Here is a 15866-nt window from a genome sequence, read left to right as displayed (position 1 = left end):
CACATGACGGTGTTATTGGCCCGCATATGTCTCCTTGAACTCGTTCAAGAAACCTAGGAGATCCTACATCACTTTTGTCATAGATGGCTTTGTAATTAATTTTTCAAGAGAACAAGCTGAACATATAAAATCACCTTTAACAAGGAATTTCATGTCGTTTAGTGGGTGTCTATCTAAATTTTCAATGACCCTATACATTATTGTTTTACCTGGGTGGCCAAGTCTATCATGCCAAAAAGTAAAAATATTTTGATCAACTAACTTCGAGTTAGTGATACTATGTGTTTCCAACGGAACTTATCAATGTGCCATATAAACTAGAAGTATATATTCTCATTCTTTCTAAAACTTGTTCTCGTCAGTTTTATATGTTGTAAGGTACAGATATTTGATACCATTTTCATTCATAGTTTCAATATGAAAACCATTTTGTCGAATATCCTTAAAACTCAATAAATTCCTTTGTGATTTGCTAGAATATAAGGCATCATTGATATGTAATCTTGTTCTTTCAAATAATAAGATAGTAGCTCTTCCGGAGCCTTCAATAAGAATACTAGCTCTTGAAATAGTACTCACATTGGTTCTTGTCATTAACAAGTTTGTGAAAAATTTCTTGTTTCTCATAATTGCATGCATAGTGGCACTATCAACAAGACAATACTCCTTATTATTGAGATTTGTAATGGCTTGATCCATTTGATATAAATATAATACGTAAAAGAAAAACTTCATTCATATTAAAATATTACAGTATTTAAAAAAAATACCCTACAAATGAAAGTAAACATAACTTAATAATTGAAACATACTAATAACATATGAGATAAATCTAATCAATAAGCTGTAAGGGAAACTCAGGGAGATCTTTATCATCATTTTTAATAGACTGGAAAGAATCTGATGCATCCATGTGGGTATTGTCTGAGATTACAGTCTCAACAAAATTAGTCTCAACTTTTTTACCTTTTGCTTTCACAAAAGCCTGGTATAATTTGACTAGATGTTGTGCCGTACGACAGGTACAGGATCAATATCTAGACATCCCACATCTATGGCAAAGATCTCCATTTGTAATTTTCTCTTGTTGATTCTTTGCCTTGTTCCCATTGTTCTTCTGAATATTGGGATTAATCCATGTATTATGATGATTTCCACAACCATTATCACGACCATAACCACAACCGCCACGACCACGTCCATAAGAATGGCCCCGTGGTGAGCCATGGTATCGACCATGCCCCTTTCGTGAAGAAGTAGCATTTGCTTCAAACAATGAACTTGAATTCTCAGGAAGTAGTTTGGAATCAGTGGATCGCGTGTGATGGTTATTCAACAAAAACTGATTATTTTCTTCTGCAACAAGCAGGCATGAAATGAACTCTGAATAGGTTTTGAACTCACGTTCTCTGCATAGCTGCTGAAGTACAAGGTTGGATGCATGAAAAGTAGAAAATGTTTTTTTCCAACATTTTGTTCATCCATCACATTTTCTCCACATAACCTCAATTTTGATACAATTCGAAACATCTCATAATTATATTCAGCAATTGGTTTGAAATCTTGTAGTCGCAATTGTATCTACTCATATCTTGCACGTGGTAATATTACAGTCTTTTGATGATCAAATTGATCCTTTAAATTTTTTCAGAGTTGAAAAAGACTTTTGACTGTTAAATATTGAGACTTCAGGCTCTCATAAAGTGATGATGAAGCAAAATCATCAGCAATCATCTAATCTGTCCGCAAGGTTCATACATAATCTTTTCCTCTTGGCCTTCATAAGCCAATACCCATATTGTCTCTAGGATAGGAGAAATGATTTCATCCTGCCTTTCAATAAATGTTTAGAAGAAGCTATCTTGCAAACTAAAGCATGTTGAATTGGTAACTTGGTGTATTTTAGAGTGCAACTTAACAAGTACTATGTAGTTTCCAAAAGAATCACGGCCACTAGAGGGATGACTTTACTTTTGGTAGGTTGCATTAAATCCAACATAAGATACCATCAAACATATATGAAGGAATTTGTTTCTATTTCGACATAACATAAAAAATTATCTACTCTTCTCTTTTCCAGGATCAGAAACGATGACTGTCGTATAATTATGATTCGTTTTAGCAAATGTCATATAATTATGATCAATGACCGGGATAAAGGGTCTCTAGTTTGTGCATGAAGCTTAAGCTTGCTTATAATAATGATCGAGAAGCCGCATTTAGAATTTCCAAGGCAAAGCGTACATTACTTTTAAGGCAAGCACGAACATATCCACTTTGGGGCGGACACTTTTTGTGGACCACGGAATGGTACAGAATCACTGCAACAATAGCAGCAGCTGATTGTGTGAGAATAATCGCTTTTCAGGCATCAAGTTGACACCAATTTCTCAGTAAACAATATACCGTATGTGCCATCATCTTCTCTTCTCCAATAACGTCGCAGGAGAAAGTCTCTTCGTTTCGTTGCCCTGCAAACAGGAAGGTGATTAAGTACACTATTTCTATCCATAAACGAATTATTTGCAGAAGTTACAAGTCTGACCATGGTAGCCAATGGTTATACAGTTGAACGTGTATTATATCAGTATGGCCATCGAGGTGTTCAACCACAGTGCCCTTGTAGAAACAAAAATCCCATCTGCAAAGAAGTACATAAATGTAAGAAATCCTGAAAAGAATGCTAGTTTACACCAAGCACTAGCCTATATCATGAGAACAATATATTAGGACTTATATGCCAAAAGTATCGGTGGTCCAGCATTTATGTATAATGACTGCTTGATAAGGAGTAGATTTCCTAAAACAATTGACAGATTGGATATTTTCATGGAAGGGAAGTGTGTATAGCATTACTTAACAGCCAGTGACATCTGCAGCTTTCTTCAGTTAGCCCAAATAAATCCACAAATACATGCCCGTCTGTTATTTATGCCTTTACTTATTACCTAACACTTATTCGTCGAAGATATAACTGCAGCTAGTTGCAAAAAGGAAAATTCCCAGCAGCCTTACTCTGTTCTTGAAGTACCAAGAAACATAAGGGTATGGAAAACAGCTTCTGAAGTTCCATCGATGGCTCCGATTGCCATTATGGCTGGATGATCATCCCAATGCTGAGAATAACAATAGAGAAATGCATAATGAGGCAGTCATTTTGTCAACTCAAAGGATCAACTAGGGTAGTCTGAAAAATCTACCTTCCCATTTGGATCTTCGTCTTTCGCTTCTTTGAAGAGACGTAGTCCTGAGGAGTCCAGAATAAGGACATAAGCTATAATGTCGGAACAACATCTATCAATAGCTACATCAAAGTACTGAAAGTCAGGGGTTACCATGTTGAGAGCCAAATATTTTCCATGGTGAAGGTGCTATTACATCGGAGGTCATTGCATCCACATGCCATGAAGATAGTGAACTCCAATCAATTCATGCTTTTGCCTCTCTCCTTGAAACAGTTAAGCTTTAAGATAAAAGGTTATGTTAGTTTCAGTGCATGGATAGTAGATTCCAATGATTACCACAAGTTACATAATAAAAATGCATGGGGGAGCGACAGCGAAAGAAATGGAGAAAGATAAAGGCTCTTAAACAGAAGGAAGTTGATTAATTTATGATATAAGATGCACACTACTGCTCAATCTCACATAATAAAGTTTTTATCTCTGTAACTGGCATGTTCAGTTTCCAATTAGGTAAAAAAAAAAAAAGCAATAATAAAATGGTCAACAGAGACAGCCATGGCCACCCCAACAACAAACTTGCAGATACTAAGCATGTAGTTTAAAGAAAAACAATAAAATGGTTTCAAATTTCAAACATATGTAGGCCTTAAGTGTTATGTAGTTATGTTTGGGAATATTCAGATATAAGTTGGTGATTAAGCATAATATTGGTTGATGTAGATAATCAACCCATCCTATCTAATAAACTTCACAAATGAATTGGACTGATATATCTTCCAGGATTAACAGACAGATGAATTTTAATCTCTGACAGTCATATAGGGCTTTGTATCAGTGTCTTAATTGTTAACCATATCCATAGACAGTAATTCCCATATGTTACTTCAAGATTTTGAAATTAAAACATCTACGCCTTGAATGCAGGCAAAGCAGAATACACTAACCTAAAGGGCTGATATTTTCGTCTGGAACAAGACATCAAATTGTTTCCTGGGTCTGCAGCAGCCTGTAAAGAATGTATCCACCTAGCAGCTTCTTCTGAGCTGGTTGCCGCAAGCTATACAATTAGATATCAAATTCTCATCCACCTGTACTATCAGCATAAATTCTTCACTTATTTAAAATGAAAAATTGGCATACCTTCAGTGTATCATTATGATTGGTACTGCATCATATGATTTTGCTGCATCAGTTTCTAATTGTGATTTCACCACGTTGTGGCATAAGAGATTAGGCCATATTAGCCAAAAAGGCCTTGATTTTCTAAAAAGAGATGGTATTCTAAATGATAGAATTGACAAAATAGAATTTTGTGATGAATGTGTCATGGGCAAACAACATAGAGTTCATTTTCCTACATCCCCATCCCCCAATCCGTCTATGTCTCCATGTATTTTAGACTATGTGCATGCTGATGTTTGGGGTCCTAGTAATACACCCACCCATGGTGGAAATCGTTATTTTCTTTCTATCATTGATAATTTTTCTCGTAAAGTGTTTATTTTTCTGATGAGACATAAATCTGAAGTTTTTGAAAAATTTAAGAAATGGAAAATTTTTGTTGAAAATCAAATGGGAAAAAAGTTAAAATCACTTAAGACTGATAATGGACTTGAATTCTGCAACAAAAGTTTTTCTGATATGTGTGAGGAATTTGGTATAAAACGGCACAAAACAAATCCCTATACCCCCCAACAAAATGGAATTGCTGAACGTATGAATCGTACAGTACTTGATAAAGTTAGATGTTTATTGATTAGCTCTGGGTTACCTAAAACTTTTTGGGGGGAAGCTGTCTTAACTGCTGCTCATCTTATAAATTTGTCTCTTTCTGTGCCTCTACTTGGGAAAACTCCTAATTTTATGTGGTATGGAAAAATACCTGATATGACTTCTTTACGTATATTTGGTTGTGCTGCCTTTGTTCTCCAAGATTCTGATAAACTTGATCCAAAATCTGTTAAATGTGTTTTTATTGGTTATCCTGAGGGTATTAAAGGCTATAGACTGTGGGTTAGGAACCAACCAGGTTTTAAAGTCCTAATAAGTAGAAATGTTACCTTTAATGAGTATGAAATGCCATGTTTAGATAAATCACAACCTTTAGAAAAAGATTCAACCTTTAATACGGTAGAATTAGAGGATAACCAAGAAGGGGAGGAATTAGGAACAATGAAACACACTTAGACGAGCAATTAGGAAACAATCAAGAGGTAGAAAACCCAGAAATTCAGAACCCTCTAGACAATTATCAACTCACTAGAGATAGAGATAGAAGACAACCTAGAATACCGATTAAACTTAGGGATTTTCATACTAGTTTCAACACTGAATCTATAGAACCCTCTAGTATCGAATAAGCCTTAAAATCTAAAAAGTGGCTTAGTGCTATGAAAGAGGAAATGAAATCCTTGAAAGATAATAAAACATGGATTCTAGTCCCCAAATCAAAAGATGCTTCTATTGTTGACTGTAAATGGTTATTCAAGATAAAACAAGAAAACCCTATCAAATATAAGGCTAGATTAGTTGCTAAGGATTTTACACAGAAAGAAGGCATAGATTATAATGAAATCTTCTCACCGATAGTTAAGTATACTACAGTCCGCATAATACTTGCCCTCACTGCTCATTATGACTGGGAATTAAAACAAATGGACGTTAAACTGCTTTTTTGCATGGTGACTTAGAAGAAAGCATTTACATGAATCAACCACCTGGTTTTATTGATTTGTCTAAACCTGACTATGTGTGTCTATTGAAAAAATCACTCTATGGATTGAAACAATCTCCTCGTCAATGGAACAAAAAATTCGATGAGTTTATGTTATCTTTAAACTTTATTAGAAGTCAATATGACCATTGTCTTTACTTTAAGCATGTGCATGATTCCCCAATTTTCTTAGTTCTATACGTGGATGATATGCTAATTGCTAGTCCTAGCTCACTTCTTATATCTACTTTACTAAAGGATTTGTGTAAAGCCTTTGAAATGAAAGATCTTGGAAATGCCAAACAAATTCTTGGTATGAGTATTGCTAGGGATAGAAAACAGTTTTTCATTTTTCTAAATCAAAAATCATACCTTTTAAATGTCCTTAGAAAGTTTTCAATGGAAAATGCTAAACTCACCGCTGTACCCCTAGCAGCTCATTTTCAACTCAGCAAAGAGCAATCTCCCAAAACTATTTCTGAAAGGCAAAGAATGGACAAAATCCCTTATTCTAATTTGATTGGTTCTATTATGTTTCTAATGGTTTGTACGAGACCTGATGTTGCCTATTCAATTAGCTGTCTTAGTCGTTTTATGTCCAACCCTAGTCCCCCTCATTGGGAAGCACTGAAATACTTACTTAGGTATTTACGTGGATCTGATGACATTGGTATTTCTTTTTCTAGATATTCGGATGATACTCGTCTTATTGGTTATGTAGATTCAAAGTATGCGAATGATAGAGATAGTCGAAAATCTACATCTTCATACATGTTTACTTTGTGTGGTTCATGCATTAGTTAGAAGTCACAATTACAACATATTGTTGCATTATCAACCACTGAAGCTGAATATATAGCAACTACAGAAGCGTTTAAAGAAGCCTTATGGCTTGACGGGCTCATAAAAGAAATTGGATTTTCAAAAGAAAAACTTATAATCTTTTCTGATAGTTAATCCTCTATTCAACTGTGCAAGAACCCCGTATTTCATGATAGGACAAAACATATAGATGTTAGGTATCATTTCATTAGAGATATCGTAGGAAGAGATGTCATAAAACTGGAAAAAATCAGTTCTGAAGAAAATCCTGCAGACATGGGTACTAAATGCCTACCGTCAGAGAAATTCTGTAAGTGCTTAAAATTACTCCACCTAAATCCTGACTGAAAGTTTCCTTGTTTGTAGTTCTATCTTGCAGGTACACCCACGGAGTATTTATTTTTGGCAATGATGAAAAAGACCAGATCCAACACCCCTGACCTACCCATTGGGTATTTGGTCCATGGTGGGGTATGTTAAGAATATATGGCCCAAAATCGAAGCCCAAAACCTAAAGGCCCACTAACCACTTGGAGGCTCTACCCGGCTACCCGACCCAAACGGCTACCCGACCCGGTCAACTCCCTTATATACTATTTCCTAACCCTAATCTGATATTTTTCCTCTCTCACTTCACACTACTCTCCGCCGACTCTTCTCTTCTCTCTTCTCTCGTCTACCTTCCGATGGTGGTTGAAACGGCAACCGTTCGGCCGGTTTCCGAAGCCAATCTAATGGCTTCAAGGAAACCGCCCAACGGCCATAACCTTTCGGCCGTTACTTGAGGGGGTTATATAAAGGGGGTCTTCATTCCTCCTTCGGGTATATTGCTACAGAAATCTATTTTCTTCTTCACAACCTTCCGATAAATCTCTGTGATATTGCTGTGAGTGTTTGGGTGACTGGTGTCTCTTCGGATCTGTGTGATCTGAGTCCTTTCTCGGGTAGTTTTCGGAGAGGTGCAACCGTGGTTGTGAGGGCCTTTTGGTTGGGAACGGTACTTTGGTGACCGAGTCCCTTTATACTTGGATCTTGCTAAATAAATGAGCCATTTTCAAATAGATATCTTTTCTTTGACTGTTTTGTTATATTATTTCATTTCTGCAATATTTTTTGGGTTGTAATTTTTAAGGAGTTTATACTCCAGTCTGGTTGTAATAGTTGATAGGATTTGTTGTGAAAGAAGAGTACCACTGGAGGGTTATACCCTACAGCGTGCAACAACGACTAATTTATTAATACATAAACTCAAATAATTACTACAATTTGAGTGTTATATTTATTGATAGTCCTGTCAACCATAAGTTTATTGATTCAATTACAGTTTGTCAATTAAACATAATAAAAATGAATTAATCCACAAATCCACTTAAGTTATAATTGGGTTAGCTATACATTTTTACAAAAATTATAATGACTTGATTACATAACAATTATACATAGTCCAAAAGCCGTTACAAATGCAATGACAAAAAATATTTTTTTTTAATATTTAGTTGTATTTAATTTATTTTAATATTTAAATTTTTTTGTAAAAATAAATTATGGAATTCTTTATTATATCTATGTAGTTTTAATTTCTTAGATGCGCAATATTATATAAAAACATATAATATAAAAAGAAAATAAAAATAATTTAATCGGGCAAATAAAATATTTTTTCTTTTTGTATTTTTACAAATAAAAAAATTCTAATCTAAATAAGCATCCCCTTTGGCCGCGTGATCGTCGTCAGGTACCAGGGGATCAGGTAGAGGTTGGGGCACTAGAGGTCGGGCCAGGGGTACCCATTCGCCGCATCCACTCCTCGAGCCTCGCTACCCAATCATCAAGGTAGGATTTGAAAAGTAATAAATATTAATAAATGTATTATATTATGAATTAAATTTTATTTTTGCTAATATATTAAAAAATATTATAATAAATTAAACCAAATTACATAAAATTACACAAACTAATGAAAATTTTTTAGAACTTACACACATTTTCTTAAATTAACACAAATTACATAAAATAACACAACTTGCACATGTTCATAAAATTAACACAAATTACATAAAATTACACAAATTGCACATATTCATAAAATTACATAAAAATTATACATATTTTCCAAAATTATATCCCAATATTCATATGATTACAGAAAAATTAAAATAAATTTTAGAAAATATATAAATATATATTAGAAAACATTTCAGAAATATATTGACAAAAAATTCAAAAATTGTAGAAACATAAATTTATAAAAGTTCAGAAATTTTTTTAGAAATAGTCTTAATTTAACACAAATTACATAAAATAACACAACTTATACATATTCATAAAATTACACAAATTACATAAAAATTATACAAATTATACATATTTTCAGAAACTACATAAAATTATATCCCAACTTTTTTCCTAATATTTATATGATTATAGCAAAAATTAAAATAAATTTCCGAAAGTACATAAATATATATATATATATATTCAGAAATTACTAAAAATATTATAAAAAAAATTTAAAACTTTTAGAAAAATAAATTTATAAAACTTTCTGAATTTTTTATAAAAATTACACATATTTTCTTAAATTAACACAAATTACATAAAATAACACAACTTACACATATTCATAATATTAATACAAATTACATAAAATTACACATGATGGGTATGGCAAAAAAGAAGTCAACCTAAGAAGAAGTGCTAAAGTCCAAATAAAGGTCCACCAGCCAAGGAGAGAAGTAGCCCGCCCAATTCATCATGTTTGACCCAAGAAGAAGACCTCCTACACTACGATTCGGCCCATAGGGGAGGCCCATTCGGCTCAGCGAAACCCCCTCCCCACTTTCTGCACCAAAATCCAGCGAAGGAGAGGAGCCTGCTTTGTTGAATCCGACCCAAGGAGGAATCCTACTCCACTGTCCTTCCAAGCCAATTAAGAAGGAGAAAGATGCCCCCAGGAAGTCGGACTCTGCAGCTTGAAGGACTGCCCATCCGATAAGAGTGCACAAGGAGGAGGAGTCCCCCCTCGTTCGAGGGATGTTTGTTAAAATGGATAAGGAGGAGCCTTATCCGCAAAAACCTGCCTTTTCCACCTAGATGTTCGAGCCCCTTCCACCTGATGTACCTCCTCGGACTCTTGCCACAGAAGGATCCTTCCTCTATAAATACAAGGAGTACCCACCAATGGACCCCCAGATGCTGAAAATGACTTTAAAAACTCTTCTTGTTGCTCTTCTAATACCCTGATTTCGTGATCTTGCATACAAGTACTAGCCGTGCCAAGCTGTACTTGAGCGAATATAATTTTTTTAATTTTAATATATATATAAATTAATAAATTATATTACAAAAATAAATAAATTAGTTTAAGTTATTATCAACACAATGAAGAATTATTGTTGTGATGTTAAAATGATATGAGATCACTTTTGTAAAACAAAAATATAATTACAATTAATTTTTAACATTATATAATTAAGGGTATGATTTCTTATTAAAAAATTGTATGGTGATGTCATTAGTCATCATTTAGTGTGCGTAGATTATCTTTCTTTTTTATACTAGTCGTCATGTCACGTTGTCCCTACATTCATATAATAAATAATTTTTTATATTTTAAAATATATTTGTAATTAAGAATAAAATATATATAAACCAACAAATCACTATTCTTAAAGAGAGGGGAGAGCAAGTGACGGAGATTTTGATTATTTACTCTATCTCGAGTACCCGCTCCACTTTATATATGTTTCAGAAAGTGCGACTTTTGTAGGACATTTCATGCAATGCGATTTCTACTAGTTTAGCAGATTAATTATAGCTCGCAAATAAAATAATTTTTATGTAAATTAGTAATAGATACAATCATGGTATATAAAACTCAAAATAAATTACCATTACTTTTAAATAATTCTTTCTTTTATTTCTACTTTATGTTTACATATAAATTTGTATGTAATCTATTTTCATGTTTTTAAACCAATACTTTTAATGTAATTTTTTTCAAAAGTTCATCATATGCTTATCAACAATATTTTTAGAGATAATTATATTGCTCTCTCCTGAAATTTAATATAGTTTTAATTAAATTCTTCTAGTTTAGAAAAGTATGTATTGCATCCCTAACAATTATTTTATTTAATAAATGGAACAATCAATTAATCAAAATTTGTTGATATTAGTAAAAAAAAAAAAGTTAAATGTAAATCCATATTTCCCTGCAATTGACTTATTACTGATAAATTAGTTATTAGGACGATCAAACAAATATTTTTCAAAGTCAAACTATTTTTATACATCTTCGCACTTGTAAATGCATATGGAGATCATTACCATTATAAGGGTGGTTTGATTTCTCAAGGTGTCTTCATGTAGCGATGGAAGATTTGGAATAGAGTTTTGAAGCGGACGCCATCACGGAATTGGGAATTTCCTTCACCGCGTCTGAGCTTTGCAATTCAGAAGTTAAAAGAAGGGTGGGGAGAATGGTAACAAAAACATTGTAATTGTTTCTTACTCACCAATTACCGAAAGAGAAATCGGTATGCGTCAAGTGGAGACTCGTACTTCATCGATTTTTGTTTCTAAAACATTTCAGATGCTTATCGTGGATTACAGTTTTGTTTCTAACAGATATTCCGAGTTAATAAGTATTTAAAAAAATTCATAATATTTCTAAAAAATTATAAAATTAAGGAAATATACATAATAGTCATAAAAAAAATAAACATATTACCTTTCTTGATAATTCATTCATATATATTTTAAGTTTCTATTATTTATGTGGGTAAATATCACTTTTGATCCTTCAACTATGTCACTAATCATGACTTGATCCCTCAAATTTCCGGCTCATCAAATTTGGCCTCTAATGTTTGAAAGTTTCAAGACTCGTACCATGAATGAAAAAGTGGTGTGAGTCCACTCCACTAGTGTAAGGGCGCCTGAATTGACTTTGGATAGTTTTCTGAATTGATTAGGACAGGCTAATTTAATACATGTTTACTTAATATGGGATAATGTTATTGGTTGCACCTGAAATATGTTTACTTGCATCTATTATCACAAGAATTACATTGTGAATTGAAAATTTTACCCACACATGAAACAGAATGTACTTTGTAGTATTCTAGGACCCTTTTGAAGAAATCAGTAGTTTTCACTAAATTTTCTAGGTCAAGTGAAGATCCAGGTTTCAATCTGTTAATAATTTGCGGCCGAAATCCCGTTGGCCCATCCCATCCCATCGGATGGTTGGGATTGGTCCGTCCCATGATACGTGGTTCATTTCTCCTGGCCCTGGCCCTGGCCCATTCCCCTAACCCGGTCCACTAGGTCAACCCACTCCCTCCCTTTTTTAAATAGGTTCGTCTCTTTCTCTCTCTGTCTTAACCCTAATGCCTTTCCTGAGCATTATTTCTCTCAGCCTTCTCTCTCTCTCTCTCTCTCTCTCTCTCTCTCTCTCTTCTTTTCTCTGGTGTTGGGTCTCCCTCCGTCGTATCTTGATTTTCTCTTGATTGCCTTTTATCCTCGATCTTCTTCTCATATTAAATGGGTTGTTCCTTTATATATAGTTAGCTTCAATATTGTTTGTTATCAGAATTTCAAACCCTTATTCTCTCTCTAATATCCATCTGTTTTCCTTAAAGTTTTTCATGAACAAGCCTTAGTGGTTGATTGATCTCGTGTGGATCTAAGCCTTTGTGTCCCTAGGTTATTATAATAACCTTTGTGGCAGTTTTGGTGCCTTTGTAGCTTTGTGATTCCAAGCAACCGTCAATGTAGGTTTGGTCTTAGTGGCTTTCGAGTTTACATTGACTTAATCATGCTTTCTGAGCCTTATTCCTGTAAACGTTGTGATCTCCTACTCTTTCTCTATTGTTTTAATATTTACTGCATTTTTAGTTATGTACTTGAATAGATCTGTATTTTTATTCTGTAAAATTATTGTATAAAGGGTTGTCATACCCTAACAAAACCTGTAATAGTTGATAGGCCTATTTTTGTTCTATAGGATTGGTTCGATTTCTTGAGATTGATACCTAGCAGTGGTATCAGAGCCACTATTGCATGGTAGAATCGTTCCTTTCTGCAATTTCCTTTATTTCTATTAAAATTTATTCTGATACAGACCAAACCCCCTGCTATTTTTTCTCACCCGGCCAAACCCTTGAGGCTGCGGGTATCAGGCTTAGAAATCGCTAGGATTCCCTTTGAACTACTGATTATCTATTAAGTTTTATGTTCTTAACCTTGCTGATTATTCTGTGATCATTTCTGTCAATATAGCTGGATATAATTTATAACCTTTTGATGGTAAGTCTAGCTTTTCTGTATGACAATAGAAAATGAAAAAAAAAATTTATGCGACAAAAATTGTTTAAAGCTATCGATGAAAAATCCATTGATAACACCCCAAATGATTAAAAGCTTGAAAATGATGAATATGTTTATTTTTGAATCATTCTTGATTTATCAGATTCAGTAATTAGAATAGTAGGGAAATAAAATTTTGCTAAAGATCTTTGGAATAAGTTAGAACTTTTTACTGAAATTTCTTTACTCAGTAAGCTTTTCTTACATGAGATGTTTTTTAGATATAAATTTGATTACTCTAAAAACATCCAAGAAAATTTGGATGATTTTTCAAAATTAATTCAAGACATAAAATTGAGAGGAGATTAAAAAAATGGATGATTACTCTCCTTTAGTGTTCTAAAATGTTATTTTTGAAACTTATGGAGATGTCAAAGCTGCAATTAGATATGGAAGGGATAATGTATATTTAGAAATAGTGATTAGTGGCTTAAAAAGCAAAGAAATGGATATTAAGACTAATAAACCTAGTCAGGATAGAAATGAAGTTAATTTTGAAAAGGATAGAACTAAGAATAAAAATTTTGATTATAAGTTTAGAAAGTATAGCAAAAGCAGAATTAGAAGTATAGGTAAAAGTGGTATTATGCCTAAATATAAGGAAGATTGACATAAAGAAAATAGATTTTATAACTATGGAGGTAGATGACACTTTATAAAAGATTGTAAAAAGTCAAAGAAAAATAAACAAAAGAAACTGCAAATGTATCTAAAGAAACTTCTAATGAAGTTTATATGATTTGTGATATTAATTATGCTAAATCATCCCTGCATATAAATGTTTGGTTTATTGACTCTGGTTGCACTTACCATATAGCTCCTTTTAAAGAAATATTAACAAACTATAGGTCTGAAAAATTGGGTTCTGTCTCTATGGCAAATGAAAAATTAAGTTATGTTCAAGGACTTGGTGATGTTTGTTTGAATTTTGAGAATGGTTTCAATCTTACATGAAGAAATGTTAGACATGTCCCTGAATTATGTCATAATCTGATATCATGTGCTGCCCTTGAGGAGGAAGGGCTAGAGGGGAAATGGGGTAAGTGCCATGAAGATCATGAAGGATTCCCTCACTGTGTTTAAGACAGAAAGAAAAAGTAACTAGTATGTTTGTTCTGTTAAGTATGATGTTGCTTGTTGTATCTGTCTTAAAAACAAATAAAACTGAATTGTGGCTTGATGTTTTGATCAGTATCTAAGTCAGTTAAAATAGTTTGCTTGAGACATTTTGAAAGCAATTAATGTACTCGTATTATATTTTATTTGAGAAATAATTGTCCGTTATTACTCGATATTGTTGATTGGCTTGCTTTATTTGGTCCTTTAGTTGCTTGAGTTCAACAATATACCTTCCATGTGGTTAACTCAGCCATAATGGAATCAACTGCGTATGGAAGGTGCTTGAATTACAACTTTCAATAATGAAGCTTCTAGTACAAGCTGCGAATTGAGAAGCATTGCTATGAAGTGAACATATATTGGAACACAAGTGCTCTTTTGGAAGGACTAAAACTGTTTTAAGTATCTCAATCCACATGGTTATTATTGTTCTATCTGCATAAATAAGATTCTAATTAGGGTGTTGCGTGGTATTAAAAATTGAAGGAATTGCAATAGATAATTTAATAAAAAATAAAAAGAGGACTATAAAACAATAGGCATTTTTCACTAAAAACCCAAGTACTACAAATAGAGTATTCTTATTTACAATAAGGCTAGATTTATTCTTAAGCTAATGGCTGTCGATGTCTTGAAGAAACCGCAAGGCTCATACTTGGAAATACTTCAGCCCGATAGACATGCAAGCTAGTGTGTCATTGTGAATGGATGCAAGTCGACAACTGTATCATCTTCACTAGCATTAACCTGCACAGAATCAACAATATTAGTATCATTTAAAGATATGTAAGATCAAAATCTATCTATACTCGTCAATTACAATTGACGGCTCTAGAATTTATATTTGGTTTCTAAATTCATGCTTGCCTAAATAACATCATCTTGCTAAAAATGATTTGAGAATTTAAAGATTGAAGTAGAATATTCAAACACTCAATCGTTTCACATTAACCACTAAAAGCAATGTGTTCTTTGACACTATCTAGAACCGCATGACAACCTATGTATCTATCTCTTCCTCTCTACCATTTATCTAACCAAAGACGCAACCTTTGTCCGTATCTAGTTATTCTCCACCGTCTTCCCCGATATTTTAAATTTCAAGAAGGATTGAAACCATTGAATTTTTTTCTTTGTCTACTTCAAAGCAAAAAATGTATGTGAGTTCTATGAAACCTTCACATTCTCAACATTCTAACTTGGAAGTAATAGGATTATAAATTTTGAGGCCAGTTTCAAATGTGACGAATGCAGGGTAGTTAGGAGTTGCCGCCTAAAGGGGAGATAATTCTCCACAATTTTTGCAAATTTATTCTCAACTTATTCATTATGTTAGGTTTTATCCCATTTGCCTTTTCAAAACCTTTTGTTGGTCATACATTTAAGACTTTTGTACAAATCATACAAAAACACCATATTTGTCCACATCGACATCCAAACTTTGTAGGTGGATCACAGCAAAATTTGTTGAAAAATCGCTACTACGCAACCACAAATTAGTTTATTTTTGAACTTCGGAAATAAAATATCATATACTACACTGTAAAACGGTTGTCTAGATGCCAATCTCAATGTTTATTTTTTAATTACCTGTGCGCCTATCATCTTAAAAGATTTCTTTAAGTATTATGAAATCAATTATTTATCACAACAGA

General features: G+C 33.3%; 1 long non-coding RNA gene across 1 annotated transcript; it reads right to left on the bottom strand.

Moving 5' to 3' along the window:
- Positions 1-2240: 2240 nt before the first annotated feature.
- On the bottom strand, positions 2241-2604 carry LOC105180164. Its single transcript, XR_849484.2, has 3 exons — positions 2546-2604; positions 2407-2471; positions 2241-2321 (listed from the first exon to the last, which is right to left on the bottom strand). It is a non-coding gene; the product is annotated as an uncharacterized LOC105180164 (long non-coding RNA).
- Positions 2605-15866: the final 13262 nt, after the last annotated feature.

The sequence above is a fragment of the Sesamum indicum genome, unplaced genomic scaffold (genome assembly GCF_000512975.1).
Source record: "Sesamum indicum cultivar Zhongzhi No. 13 unplaced genomic scaffold, S_indicum_v1.0 scaffold00369, whole genome shotgun sequence".
NCBI lineage: Eukaryota > Viridiplantae > Streptophyta > Magnoliopsida > Lamiales > Pedaliaceae > Sesamum > Sesamum indicum.
The sequence above is the reverse complement of the archived record's forward strand: the minus strand, read 5'-3'. Positions and strand labels throughout refer to the sequence as shown.